The following is a 15,189-nucleotide window of genomic DNA, read 5'->3' as shown; positions in this document are numbered from 1 at the left end:
ATTCGGTCCTTGAACAGGTAATCGGACAGGCCCAAGGTTTCACCTGCGGTGACCGCTGTTCCCCAGAGGTTGAACCCCTAGGTTCAGGCGGCTGGCAGGACATCGATGGAAACTGGGCTGGAAGAGACTACCCGGGAAGTACCTGTCTTGTCTGAGTGGAGACAATGGTGAAAGCAGGCCGCGGTTCAGGCAGGGTCTGATTCAGGAGACAAATCAGGTTCAGGCAGAAGTCAGGGCAGGCGGCGATCCAAGAGGCAAAGTCAGGTTCAGGCAGAAGTTAGGGCAGGCAGCGATCCAAGAGGCAAAGTCAGGTTCAGGCAGAGATTAGGGCAGGAAGCGATCCAAGAGGCAAAGTCAGGTTTGTTTATTTATTTATTTGTTGCATTTGTATCCCACATTTTCCAACCTATTTGCAGGCTCAAAGTGGCTTACAATGTTCCGTAATGGCATTCGCCATTTCAGAGTCGAAGTTACAGTTGGTGTTACATGGAGAATAGGTTGACGTGATAAAAATAAGCAGACAGGCATAGAAGGAACCAGTCTAAATAAAGGTAGAGTGGTGTTGCAGTCACAATTATTGAACATTATGGTATGCCTTGTTGAAGAGATATGTCTTCAGAGATTTACGAAAGTTAGTTAGTTCATAGATTGTTTTTAAATTACGTGGTAGTGCATTCCACATCTGTGTACTCGTGCATGAAGAGCTGAACGGGTGTGTTAGTCTGTATTTCAGTTTTTTATAGCTTGGGAAGTGTAGATTAAAGAATGTGCGGGCTGACCGTTTAGCATTCCTGGGTGGTAAGTCGACAAGGTCTAGCATGTAGGCCGGGGCATCTCCGTGAATGTTTTATGAACTAATGTGCAGATCTTGAACGTGATACATTCCTTAAGTGGCAGCCAGTGTAGCTTTTCTCTTAGGGGTTTTGCACTTTCGTATTTTGTTTTTCCAAATATGAGTCTGGCTGCAGTGTTCTGGGCTGTTTGAAGTTTTTTTGATGATTTGTTCTTTGCAGCCAGAATAGAGTGCATTGCAGTAGTCAAGGTGACTTAGCACCATTGATTGTACCAGGTTGAGTGGAACATCTTCTTAGCTGTAGTCTTTACGTGACTTTCAAGTGTAAGATTTCGATCAATGGTAACTCCGAGAATTTTCAGGGTGTCTGACATGGGGAGGGAAAAGTTTGGTGTGGTGAATTTGTGTTATGTTGTGAAGTAAGTATGAGACATTGTGTTTTTTCTGCATTAAGTTTCAATTAAGGTTCAAGCAGAGGTCAGGACAAGTGGCAATCCAGGAGGCAAAGTCAGGTTCAGGCAGAGGTCAAGTCAGGACAGGTTAGCAAAAAGAAACACACCAGCACAATCTAACAAGGTTGTAGCCGAGGCAGAGAAGCAGAGACAGAGTCCTCATTTTAAAGCTGAAGGCGTCTGACGTCAGAGGAGCGCACGCCCGCAGGTAAGCGCCCAGATTATAAGCACGCCTGATTGACGCGCCCAGACTGTAGGCACGCTGGAATGTAGGCACCCAGGAGGGAAGGAATCTAGATGCACAGCGTCCAGGTCAGGAACGTCGTGGGCACATACATATGGCTCCGCACGTTACACTCCAGGTTTGTGACAACAGATAATGCCAGTGTTGTTGCCACTAACACCAAATATGATCCTTCACCACCAACACTGTCCCACATTGCTGCTGCCAAAATGGGTGGTTTGTCTGAATCTGGCACCACAGCTGAAACTCGTCTACCTTTGAAGACTATAAATAGTTAGCCTACCAATAACAGAACTCCTAGTATTACTGATGCATGCAAGCTTTCACAGCACAAGCAGCTGCAAACCAAGTAGGAGAATAACTTTATCATGATTTAATGGCTTCCTGAATTCCTTACTATGTAATTGGATGGTTCAATTTACTTTATCTCCAGAATAAACAGGGATCAAAACAGAAATGAATTAAATATGCTCAATCTTACAGAGAGAGAGAAATAATGAAAGACCTTTTCATGAGTAACCTTTAAAGCACTGATTTTGGTGCTTTATTACTCAACCTGCAAATGGATAAAAGTAGGATGTGCACATTTTTACCCACTAACCTGCAAATTCTCAGTGGCGTACCAAGGGGGGGGGCGGTGGGGGCGGTCCGCCCCGGGTGCACCGTGCGCCGGTCAGCGTCGTTGGTTTCCAGGCTCCCTCTGTCCCGGAACAGGAAGTAACCTGTTCCGGGGCAGAGGGAGCATGGAAACCAACAACACTGACCGGCATGCACCCGGGGGGGGGGGGGGGGGGGGGGGGGCGGGGCGGGTGTCAGCGCCCCTCGGAACGCCACTGCAAATTCTATATAGTGCAAATAGAGTTGCGTGCACAAAGCTGGCCGTATTCTGATTTGTGCGTGCAACTCAATTGGTTATCAAGCCAATCAGTGGCAATAATTGGATCTTAAGCAATTACCAGCACTAATTGGCACTAATTAGAATTTACATGCACTACTCGTTACACTTATTCTATAAAATAGTCTACGTAAATTCTACTGCATGGATCTCAAAACTGGGCGTGGCCATGGGAGGAGCATGGGCGGGTCATGGCACTGCTAACATTTACACACAATGTCACAGAATAACCTGTTCCGCGTCTAAAGTTAGGCGTGGGCACTTACACCAGCTTTTCACTGTGTAAATGGCTGCACCTAAATTTTAGTCATGTGGATGGCACTACCTGTATTCTAATAACGGTGTGGTTTATAGAATACAAGTAGGCGCATTTTCCATCCGGAATGATTTTTTTCCGGCACCAAATATATAATCAAGCCCTGAGTGTAGAAGCAGCATGGGGATGAGAAGAGGGTCTAGGGAGCACAGCAGGGCTAGTGTAGAACTCAGGTACACATCCGGATAACTAGTACTACACATATTTTTGGATGGAAAAATTGTGTGCAGAAAAAGCAGGCATATTCTTTGCATGCAATTCTACCTGGGAGAATAATCAAAGTTAAATTCCAAGGGGACTTCCATTTCAGTGGTAAAAATCCCCTAGTAAACAAGTACCCCTGAAGCTTGCACCAATTCAGCCAATTTAAATTTTTTTTACCCCACCAGGAAATATTTTCAAAAGCCACCAAGGCAGTGGTTCCCAAACCTGGTCCTGGAGACACCCCAAGTCAGTCAGATTTTCAGGATATCCACAATGAATATTCATGAGAGATTTGCATGCACTGCCTCATTGGTATGCAAATCTCTCTCATGAATATTCATTGTGGATATCCTGAAAACCTGACTGGCTGAGGTGCCTCCAGGTCAGAACCAAGTTTGGGAACCACTGCACTAAGGTAAATAAACTATATGCAAACTGTCCACCCTTTCCCCTGCTTCTTCTGGAAAGGTAAAATATGTGGGAGGGAGGGGGGAATCCCATGAACAAAGATGGAAGGGGGGCAGGGAAAGTGAATACAACTTGGTTTAGAGGTGAGAAAAGTAGTAAACAGGGGTCCATGTTAAGGAGCCCACCATGCTTGCCTAGTGTTAATCCAGCCCTGGGCCAGTCCCTTCCACCTACACCAGTGCTTCTCAACCCAGTCCTTGCAGCACACCCAGTCAGGTTTCAGTAGGGGAATGTAGTTCTATAACTTCAAAGATAATTGTCAGGATTTACAGCTACTCCCAGGGATGTCTAGGGCAGTGGCGTAGCAACATGGGGGCCCAGCCCAGGACCCCTCCAAAATTGCAGCAACTGTTGCACAGGCCACCTGTTGCCCTTTGCTATCTGTTCTCCCTTTCTCAATCCTGTCCAATATCACTCTCCCTTCTTTCCTCCTCTGTACGTGGATCTGGCATCTCTCTGCGTCTCCCCCCCCCCCCCCCCATTGCCCAGTCCTCCAGAGTCCCGGCGGGCACCTGGCATAGGCAATGAAACAGACCTCTGTGGCAGGTCCTGCCAGGGCCTTTCCTCTGTCGTGTCCCGCTTCCTGTGATGTAACTTCCTGTGAGCAGAGAAGACAGAGGAAAGGCCAGGGCGGGACTGGCCACAGAAGTGTTTCACTGCCTGTGCTGGTTGCCCGCCGGGAATCTGGAGGAGGGGTGAGGGATGTCAGAGATAGATGCCAGACCCACATGGGGGAGGGGAAACGAGTAACAGATTTCTCTGTATGATTTTTGATGCAGTGGCAGAGGCGGGGGGAGGTGCAGTGCAAAGAGGGCATGCATGCAGGGCCGGTCTTAGCAAGTGCGGGGCCCTATGCAGACCAATTTGGTGGGGCCCCATCCTAGCCCCGCCCCCACCCTAGCTCCACCCCATTGATAAGATTATTCCATTTTTAGAACATTTTTTTATTTACGAAATTTCAAATAAAGGCAAATGAAGCTAAACTTGTACAAAAAAAACTGATTGAAATAATAAGCACAATACTATCATGAAACCTCCCCTCCCCAGAAATTATTCAGTTCAAGTCCACTACAATTAGTAGCGGGCCCAAGCCGGGGGTGGATGCCGCGCCGGTGGTGGCGGGAGCGGAGTGGCTGAGCCGCAGGAATGGGGATCATCTCAGGCGACTAAGGCGAGCAGCGGCGGAGGTCGGAGCGGAGGCACGAGCGAGGCAGAGTTGAGGCGCTGTGCGGGGCCCCCTTAGGCACGCCATGCGGGGCCCCCTTAGGTGCGGGGCCCTATGCGGTCGCCTTGGTCGCCTCTGCCTAAGACCGGCCCTGCATGCATGGTGGTAGGAGAGGTCAGAGACAGACGCCAGACCCACTTGGGGGAGGGGGAGGGGAAGCGAGCAGCAGATTTCTCTGTATGGCCCCTCTCCCCCCCCCCCCCACCCCCCAAAAAATGGACGGCTGGCTACACCCCTAGTCTAGTGGTTTGCAAAAGTGCTTGTTTTGGGCAGCACTATACAGGAGGAAATAAGGAAGTTCACCCCTTAGCATCTAGTGTTTTCCACCCCTTTAAAATACAGTCTATGGCCTGTGACAGCCAAGCCCCAGTCAGACCTCGGAACAAGGATCACAATTCTTCAAATAAAAGATTGGCTTACCTCAGCCAGATCAGAGCAGCTAGAAGTGTTCAGTAAAGGCGTATGCTGGGGCTTCAGTTCTTCCTTCCCTGGGTCTCCTTAACCTCAGTCCAGCCCTGTCTTTTAAACTCCCAGGTATTGACACCGCCTCTCTCGGCTCATGTCCTCCCGGGCTGGGATCAGTGTTCTTGGTTGTTAGTTAGAGAGGGTGTGTTTCTTAAGGGTGAGAGGCAGTGTTCTATAAACCCCGACACAGTGTACATAAGCAATAGGTCTCAGCTGCAAACATTTCAACTTGTTTTACTAACAGTAACTTAGAAACCAGTTCATAAACATTGTAATTTGCTTTAAAAGTTTGATGTAAGCCACTTTGAACCTGAACTTGTTTGGGATAATGTGGGGTACAAATGCCATAAATAAATAAACAAAACAAAATAAAATAAATAAATAAAGCCAAATGATTGTGGGCTCTGTACTAAAATTTAGACCTGCACTGCCTCCATTGATGTTTTACATGATGATAGTTGTAAAATGGTTGATCCCACTGCATGTTGCCAATAGCAGATCCTTTTCTAAAATGCTGCAGGAATTTGGCATATCCCAACTTGGACGTCTCAATTCCAATTTCTACTTGATCTAAAATCTGCAATTTTTTTTGCCCATTACTGGCATCTGCTGAGAATAACTCAAGCATTTACGTGTGCTCATCAGCGGTAATAAAAAGACTCATCTGGAAATTTAAAATAAACAAAAAAAAATTAAAAAAAAAGCTGTGGCAGCAGGTTCTGGAATTGCAAGAATAAACATATCTTCCCTACTGATACGCTGGCTCTGTATGTGTGATATTTCAGAATTCAGCAGTTCCTACTTTCAGTCTATTCACTCCAGCACCAAAGTTTGTAATTACTCCCTTAAGATTTATTTCAAAAGCATCCCATTTAATAGTGGGTGAAACATCCCATGAATTATTAAATAAGGAAGCCCATAATTGCTTTGTTAACCTGATATAAACCTAAATTAACAAATTCCGATTCTCCAGAAGCTTAGAAATAAATTGCCAAACTGGACTGTAAAGGCTTATATCCTGCCAGTTTAGATATTCCAGCATGAATAGCAGATGCCTGCCTGATCTACTGAAAACACAAGCAGTTTGGTTATCAGGGGATTGCCTATATATTAGATGAGGAAATTAGAAAAAAAGTTTTAAAAAACACGTAGAAAATATTCCACAGTGTGGTCAATGGATAAGTTGGAAATATCAGATGATATTTCAAAACATGTATATTCAGCAATGATAGCGGTATGAAAGGAGCAGGTCACAAAGGAAAAGGTCCTTTGAAAAATACTTTATTCATGTGAGGTCTATATAAAAAAAAAGCCCGACACTGGCAGTCTTTCGCCCATGCAAGGGCTGTGTCAGGAGCTAAAGTAACCAAGCGGTGTTTACAACCACGTCACCTGCTTGCTAAAGTACAATAACTTTCCGTTAAGATAGACCTGGGGAAAGCCACTATTTATTCCCTACTTTTTGGAATCCTGCCATGTACTTGTGACCTGGACTGACTAGCCACTGTTATGAACAGGATTTTGGGTTAGATGGACCTTTGGTCTGACCCAGTATAGAAATTCTTCTGTAAAATTTAAAAGTAGGAGTCATACACCAGAAGTGTCTCATTTGTAGCATGTGACACTGTCAAAATAGCTCAAATAAATTATCTGAATTTCCCAGTCCCTAGTGCCCCATTTATTATCTTTCCCAGCATTTCTGTTGGTGTTGAAGCAGGCAGTGTTCAACATAAAGTACTGACCCTTGAATTTTCTTTTTGCATCTATTGTTACTATACTGTTGTGCCAGCAGCTAAGGGTGTTTTACGAAAATGCCATAGTTGTATTAGCTTCCCAAAAGAAGCACACAAAGTAGATTTCACATTGAGCAGAATGGTGGTACACACATGCCACCCTATATTTTTTTTTTTTTGGGGGGGGGGGGGGGGGGGATTTGGTCTCAAGCTCACATAGTACATTAAGCAGGGCCATGGCTAGCAAAACTATAGCTTTGCCTGGGTGTACCTAGATATAGGCGTTAAGGCCAGTTAAGATGCACCAAACAAACCTGTAATGTACACAAGGAGCAGCTCCTACACTTGACTAGCTCTCTATACTTGTAAACACTAGAATTTGGGTGGAGGACTGGCCTAATGGTTAGAGCACCGGTCTTGAAATCCCAAGGTGGCCGGTTCAAATCCCACTGCCGCTCCTTGTGATCTTGGGCAAGTCACTTAACTCTCCATGGCCTCAGGTACAAACCTAGATTGTGCGCCCTCCTGGGACAGAGAAATATCCAGAATACCTGAATGTAACTCACCTAGAGCTACTACTGAAAAAGATGTGAGCAAAATCTAAATAATAAATAAATAAATAAATAAATAATAGCCCTGAACCAACACAAATAGAAACTGTTACAGAAATACACTGGTTTTGAGGAGGAGGAGGACTGGGTGAGTCTGTTTGCAAAGATCAAATGGAATAAAACTGTCTCGTAGAGGCAGCACAGGTGAGAGAGGGTGACCCATTTCTCATCTCAGTCTTTATGGGCATCTGGGTATACAGGCATGTACTCTGCCAAACACATTGATCAAACTACCAGTATGCTGACTATGTGAAAAAAAAAGAAGGCATTTCATGCTCTTTTTCAAAGCAGCTATTAAAGCCTTCAGTGTCAATCACATACATAATAAATAAGTCATGCATAGACAGAAAGGAGGTAGCTACAAATGTACTCTCTAGACAGAAAGAAAAGGAGATATCCGCTGCAAGCAGTCAAATACCTTGTCAGTGTCAGAAGGGAGAATTCTCCACTGAAGGAACAGACAAGGGAACATGAAACAATACTGCAAGAGTGATGGCTATCACAAGTAATGGAGCCACAGCAAGGGCTGATTCAAGATCACTACTCCTTTTCTGACATGCTCCAACAAATGATTCCACTTCCTGTTCTGAATTTGTTTGGAATTTCATTCCCCTGCCCATCAGTCTCTGAGAGTCCTGCAGCAGGCAACATCTTGTGCTCAGACTATAAAAACACTTCAGAGAAAGGAACACTGTAGTCATGGGAATGACATATGCAAAACTCAAGAGCTGCTGAATCTGCCTGCTTTTGAGGATATCCTACAGATCTTTTATCTGTGGGATTTGAATATTCTGTATACCTTGAGAAGCAGACTGCCCGCAGCACTTGAGGATAACCACAGCTTCACCCTTCTGGTTACAGGTGGTGTGTGCACAATGATGCTATACAAAGACCAAGCATATTTAGTATTGAGCTAGGTTTGCATTCAATACTAATTTGCTTTTTTGCTAACCCCATACTCTCTAGTTCAAGTAGGCAAAATGAGGGAATTATTTTTTTTTAATGGGGGCGGGTTAATTGCAACTTGCTTTATGTCCCACAAAATTATACACCAAACTTCAAAATTATATAAAAGTATTTTCACACAAACAAATAATAAATTAAATAATGCTATATAATTTGCTTACAAGTAGATTCAGGTACCTTTGCAACAAATATAAAAACGTGTATTCACAGATTGTAACAAGCAGGAAAAGTACACAGTCATACTAAAAGTACTGAATTAATTATGTGGTACTATACACACTTTAAAAAATATTGTGTGTGAGACCTATCAGATAGTAGGTAACCAAAATCAGCACAAAGCTTTTGTAGTCATGCCTATTTCCTCATCGTTTCTTTTTATCTTCCAGTATTTTTATCTTGTCTCTTTCAATTATTCTTATTTAAATTACTTCTTCCAATCAGAAATATGACAAAACTTACAAAAGTACTTACCTGTAAAGGAGTCTTTTACTAAGGTGCACTAGCGAATTTAGCCAACGCTAAAAATCAGCTGGCGCTAAATACTGACATGCCCATAGATGATTTTTAGCGTGAGCTAAAAACACTAATGCACCTTAGTAAAAGACACCCCTAAGTGTCAAGCAAAATTTCATTCAGCCATGGCTGAATGAAATATATTGCCTGGCACTCAGAGATAAATACTTTCTTAAGAGCCCCTTTTACAAAGCGGTGATAAGCCCAATGCAGGCTTATCGCGCACTAAAAAGGAAGTACCGCCGGGCTACCCCAGCAGCAGTTCCCACCCCAAGCGCACGTCATATCCAGTGTGTACTCAGCGATAATCAGGCAGTGCAGTGTGCTGCCCAGTTACTGCCAGGTTAGCACAGGAGACCTTACCGCCACCTGCGGTAAGGGCCCCCAACCCCCCCCCCCCGAAATGGCCGCACAGCCATTTCCTGAAAAAAAAAGAAAGACCTACTTTTTACCCGCTGTGGTAAAAGGGGGCCCTCAGTGCGCATCAAAAACACGCGTCCACGCTAGCGCAGGCCCCCTTTTGCCGCAGCTTCGTAAAAGTGGCTCCAAGTTATTTGTCAGACTTCTGATTGGAAGAAGTCATTTAAATGAGAATAACTGAAAGATACAAGATAAAAAAATACTGGAAGATATAAGACAAAAAGGACCGATGAGGAAAAAAAATGGTGACTGCAAAAGCCTTGTGCTGATTTTGATTTCTTACTACCTACTATCTGATGGTCCACAAAAAAATATTGTGTGTGAGAACTATTTAGTAGTTTGTTTTATCATAGTATGACACAAAGGCATGTTTCTCCAAAGATCCAAACACACACACAACATTTTGGCAGTGGACAAGATGTATGCAGTGTGCTAGCAGGGCAAAAGGGTGTGGTGAATTCATGACTTTGTGACTAAATGGGCAATAAAGGACTACATGACCGACTCCAATGTGTTTGAGTGCACTAAGGGGCCCTTTAACAAAGTGGCAGTAAACCCAACATGGGCTTATCGCTCGCTAAAATGGAAGTACAGTCAGGATAGCAGCAGCCCAGCGGTAGTTCCCACCCCCAGCGCGCCATCCGGCATGTACCCAGTTACCATCAGGTTAGTGCGGGAGCCCTTACCGCCTCCTCAATGGGTGGCAGTAAGGGCTACCCCCTGAAATGGCCGCACAGCAAGTATTTCACTTGCCACACAGCCATTTCCTGAAAAAAAAAAAAAAAGACAGGCCTACTTTTACCTGCTGCTGTAAAAGGGGACTTAGGCGTGCGTCTAAATCATGCGCTGATGCCAGCACAGGCCCCCTTTAGCCACAGCTTGGTAAAAGGGGCCCTAAGAGCATTATTCTATAAAGGTTAAGCTCCTAAATTATGAGCGTAATCTATGCTCCTAAATTTATATTCCTAATTTAGGGCCTATTATAGACTTCGCATACATTTAGGAGCATAAATTACGTAAATTTAGGAGCGTAACCTTTATAGAATAAGTCCCTAAGTGATTGTTCAGTAGGCAAGCAACTGGGTTCAGTATGAGTTTGGGGGGGGGGGGGGTTACCATAGGGCACCGTGTGCACTTGTCCATGACTGAGTGGAAGTGGATAGAATGCATGCGTGAAGGATAATGTTGCAGGTTGGGGGCTGTTGATACGGGGTGTCTACAAGTCTGCAATGCAGGTCTGTGTATACAGCCAAACCTGTAAATGAAACAAAGTGAGTAGGTGTGTCTTGTCACAGAATGTTGATAAGGTGAGTGAGTGTGTGAGTGTGTGTGTCAGAATGTTTTGCCCCCTCAGTCTGTTATCTCTTGACACTCCTCCCCCTTGTGTGGCCCCCTCCTTTCACTACAGGGTATCTCCACCTCCCTGAGGCCTTGATTTACTGCTGCCACTTAAGGCCTTTCTCCCCTACTTCCTGCCATCAAGCATCTCTTGTCTCCTTCATCAAGTGCTCCTTTCCTATCAGGAAAACCACCTCTTCCCAATCAAGCTCTCTCTCTTTCTTTCCCCCTCCCCTTACCCATCAGCCATCTCCAATCTCACCCCATTACCCATCAAAATTCTCCCTCCCCTATCCCAATCAGGTCCCCCTTTACCTCATCAAGCATCCTTGAAATCTCCCCTTCCCTATCAGAATTTGCGTTACAAGAAGTATGAGGAGAGACTTGTTGACCTCAGGGGCGTAGCCAGCCTTCCGTGGGGGAGGGGGCACATTTTAGCCCTCCCCCGGCGCCGCCCCCCCCCCCCCCCCCGCTGACATTGCCACCCCCCCTCCCGCCACAAACCCGCCGCCACTGCAGCCTACCTTTATTTTTGCTGGCGGGGAATCCCACTCCCCGCCAGCCGACGTCTTCTTGTCAGTCGCTTCCTGCTCTTCAATTTGTTTGCTGACGTCCTGCACGTTGTACGTGCAGGACGTCAGACTCAGAGAACAGAACTGTTCTCGGAGTCTGACGTCCTGCACGTACAACGTGCAGGACGTCAGCAAACAAATTGAAGAGCAGGAAGGACTGAGAAGACATGGGCTAGCGGGGAGTGGGATCCCCCGCCAGCAAAAGTAAAGGTAGGCGGAGGCGGGGGCGGGTTTGCCGGGAGGGGGGCCCGGGGGTGAATCTGCGGGGGCCCCCGGCCCCCTCAGGCCCCACGTAGCTACGCCACTGGTTGACCTGAACATGTATACCCTGGAGGAAAGGAGAAACAGGGGTGATATGATACAGACGTTCAAATATTTGAAAGGTATTAATCAGCAAATGAACCTTTTTCGGAGAGGGGAAGGCGGTAGAACGAGAGGACATGAAATGGGATTGAAGGGGGGCAGACTCAAGAAACATGTCAGGAAGTATTTCTTCACGGAGAAAGTGGTGGATGCTTGGAATGCCCTCCCGCGGGAAGTGGTGGAAATGAAAACGACGGAATTCAAACATGCGTGGGATAAACAAAGTAATCCTGTTCAGAAGGAATGGATCCTCAGGAGCTTAGCCGAGATTGGGTGGTTGGGAGGCGGGGATAGTGCTGGGAAGAGTTATACGGTCTGTGCCGGGGCTGGTGGTTGGGAGACGGGGAAAATGCTGGGCAGACTTATACGGTCTGTGCCACAGTCGGTGGTGGGAGGCGGGGCTGGTGGTTGGGAGGCGGGGATAGTGCTGGGCAGACTTATACGGTCTGTGCCCTGAAAAGGACAGGTACAAATCAAGGTAGGGTATACACAAAAAGTAGCACATATGAGTCTACCTTGTTGGGCAGACTGAATGGACCGTGAAGGTCTTTTTCTGCCGTAATCTACTATGTTATGTAAAAAGATGTTCTACTTTACCTATGCTGTACTGCCTCCCATCCCCCCTCTGTCTTTTCTGTACCTGGCTGCTAGTCACTGCTGGTAGCCATAGACAGGAATGCAGACATCCCTGGCTTTCATTACTATGGCAGCCCAGTATCTGGAATACACATATTTTCTTCAGTTACAAGATGGTAAGGTCAAATGTACCAATAGGGTGTTGGCAGGACACCTATGCTACCTTCCATTGGTGTAGGAGGGGGGGAGAGGTGACGACATCACTTTTTCTATAAGAATACCTGCACACAAAGAAATCTTCAGAATTAGCCATATTTTGCAGGAGACTTTTCTCTGTCCTGATTCAGGGCATCCTTGCTAATTGGCTATTCTCCAGGAAATATATTTTCCCTTCTTTATTTCTGCATTGCTTCTGGTAAGAACTATTTCTTTATAACAGAACTATCCTCTACTTTCTTTATATTTTCTCACTTCAGAACCACTGATATATTTCCTGCTTGAACCCCTGATATATTTCCTGCTATTTCTCTCTCTCTCTCTCTCTCCATACTTCCAGATAACTTGTGCTGATCTCTACATGTTTTCAGATAACATGTGACCTATCTCTCTCTCTCTCTCTAAGAAAGCCTGGTCTTAGGAAACACCTGTGATCTCTCTGTTTCTCTCTCTCTCTCTCTATACTTCCAGATAACATGTGCTGATCTCTCCATGGTCTTGGATAACATGTGCTGATCTATCTCTCTCATTTTCTTTGTCCTCCTTACAACTGTTCTTTATCAAATTAATCTGATTGCTTATTATTATTACCTAAGCTATTGATATTAGATTCTGTACATGTGATGATATTTTTCTAACTGAGATTCTGTACATGTGATATTTTCCCAAGACTTTCAAACTGATATCTGAAGCTGTGCTGGTAAGAATAAAAACCACTTCTAACTCTCTGATTCCTTTAAACTTATTCTATGATATTTTTCTTTATTTTGGTACAAAGTGAATAGCATAAACGCAGCCAGTACAGTTACTATCCAGCTTATAATCGAAAGTGATCGCCGGCTATCTTCCAGCACAAATCGGGAGATGGCCGGCGATTTCTTAAAAGCGGCGAAATCGGTATAATCAAAAGCGGCATTTTAGACAGCATCTCCGCTTTCCCGTCGCTTTGCCGGTGAAAGTTCAAGGGGGTGTGTCGGTAGATTAGCAAAGGCGGGACATGGGCGGGCATGGGCGTGGCTACCAGATGGCTGGCTTTTGCCGATAATGAAAAAACAAAAAGCGGCATTAAGCAGTATTTCGCCGGCTTTACTTGCTCCTTTTATTTTCACGACCAAGCCTCAAAAAGGTGCCCCAACTCACCAGATGACCACTGGAGGGAATGGGGGATGACCTCCCCATACTCCCCCAGTGGTCACCAACCCCCTTCCATACTAAAAAAATAAAACTAAAAACCTTTTTTGCTAGCCTGTATGCCAGCCTCAAATGCCGTACCCACCTCCATGACAGCAGAATGTGTTGTATCCTCCGACAGCCTTTCCCTGGTTGCGATGTGGCTCTCAGGTGAGTGTGACACCTTTTCTGTTAGGTGACCTGCAGAGTCACATTAGCATTGCATTGTGGTGGGTGTAGGGTACTGAGCTCTACTCCCATGGTGCTTTTCCCCCCTGCTAACTGGGTCAGAGTGTGCCCTGTTTTGTTTCCTGTTGTAGTCCATGCGGTAGTGGCCATTTTTGTAAGCCAGTTTTAGTTCCCTTTCCTGTGTTACCCACGTTAGAGAACGTAGTTCTTACCTTGAATGATGCTGAAAGAGGGCATTGTACACCATTGGGCCAGCTCTGACCTACTGCTAATCTTAGTACCAGGGGACTCTTTGCCAGTGGGGCACAACCTCTGATCTGCAGTTAACTGTGAGTAAACGTGCTTATTTCAAGAAAGGACTTTTTCAGAGAGATTAGTCTTCAGGTGTGAACTGGTGTGCCAAAGTTATACAGCAGCAATAAGTCCTAGAGGCTGTATGCAGGTCCCTAGAGCAATTTTAGTGGGTGCAGTACATTTGTGGGTAGTGGGTTTGGGGGGGGGGGGTTGGGGGGCTCAGCTCCCAAAGTAAGGGAGCTATGCACGTGGGAGCTTTTCTGAAGTCCACCGCAGTGACCCCTAGGGTGGCTGGTTGGTGTCCTGGCATGTCAGGGGGGCCAGTGCACTAAAAATGCTGGCTCCTCCCACGGCCAAATGCCTTGAATTTGGCCGGGGTTTGAGATGGCCGACATAACTTTCCATTATCGCTGAAAAACAAACCCGGCCATCTCAAACCTGGCGAACTCCAAGGCATTTGGTCGGGCTAACCCATATTATCGGAAAAAAAAAAAAAAGATAGCTGGCCATCTTTTTCGATAATACGGTTCCGGCCAGCTGTAGCGCCGCCGCTAACATAGATCGCCGGCAATCTATTTGGCCGGCGACGTTCGATTATGCCCCTCTATGTTACTATGTTCTTCTCTCCTTTTAAGGTGCCCCCTCTTTGCCTTCTCCTTCTTCATCTCTCCCATCAGACACACATGGATTTTGAAATCTCCTCACCCATCAAGATCCCTCTCCTTCTCCTCAGGAAAGGCACCTCCAGACAGTCTCCCCCCCCCCCCCCACTTCTCCCATCATCAAGGCCCCCCCCCCTCCTACCCACCTTCAAAGGCACCCATACGGTAGTCTGTGCGGGCCAGCTTTCTTGCAACGTAGCTCTCCATGGGGGGATGTAGCTACTTCCATAGTAATTCTCCCTCCTCCAAGACAGCTTATTCACATGGCAGCCCTAACAGATGCAGCAGCTACAATCTCCTCTGCAGCACCACATGCTGATCTCTCCTTCAACAACCTCAGCAGGAGCAGGCAGCAGAATTGGCTCTTCATGACTGCCAGTCACATCTGTCTGCTGCTGCTGCTGTTGCTGGGCTCCTCAACCCTCCATTAGTCTCAGATAGGCTTCACTTTATCAGACTCTGCTTGCATACCACCAGAGCATGCATGCCCTCAATTAAGCACAC

At 46.0% G+C, this 15,189-nt stretch overlaps 1 protein-coding gene across 4 annotated transcripts in view; it reads right to left on the bottom strand.

Moving 5' to 3' along the window:
- Positions 1-15,189, bottom strand: part of ST3GAL5 (ST3 beta-galactoside alpha-2,3-sialyltransferase 5) — a 337,169-nt gene that overhangs the window by 171,757 nt on the left and 150,223 nt on the right. Inside the window, exon 1 of one of the 4 annotated variants that reach the window (XM_030191065.1) lies at positions 5,018-5,104. The exons of the other annotated variants lie outside the window; for them this stretch is intronic. The gene's annotated coding sequence lies outside the window, so the exon portion shown is untranslated. Of the gene's footprint in view, positions 1-5,017; positions 5,105-15,189 lie in introns of those variants that run through there. 4 annotated transcript variants of the gene reach the window in all.

This window comes from Microcaecilia unicolor, chromosome 2 (genome assembly GCF_901765095.1).
Source record: "Microcaecilia unicolor chromosome 2, aMicUni1.1, whole genome shotgun sequence".
NCBI lineage: Eukaryota > Metazoa > Chordata > Amphibia > Gymnophiona > Siphonopidae > Microcaecilia > Microcaecilia unicolor.
The sequence above is the reverse complement of the archived record's forward strand: the minus strand, read 5'-3'. Positions and strand labels throughout refer to the sequence as shown.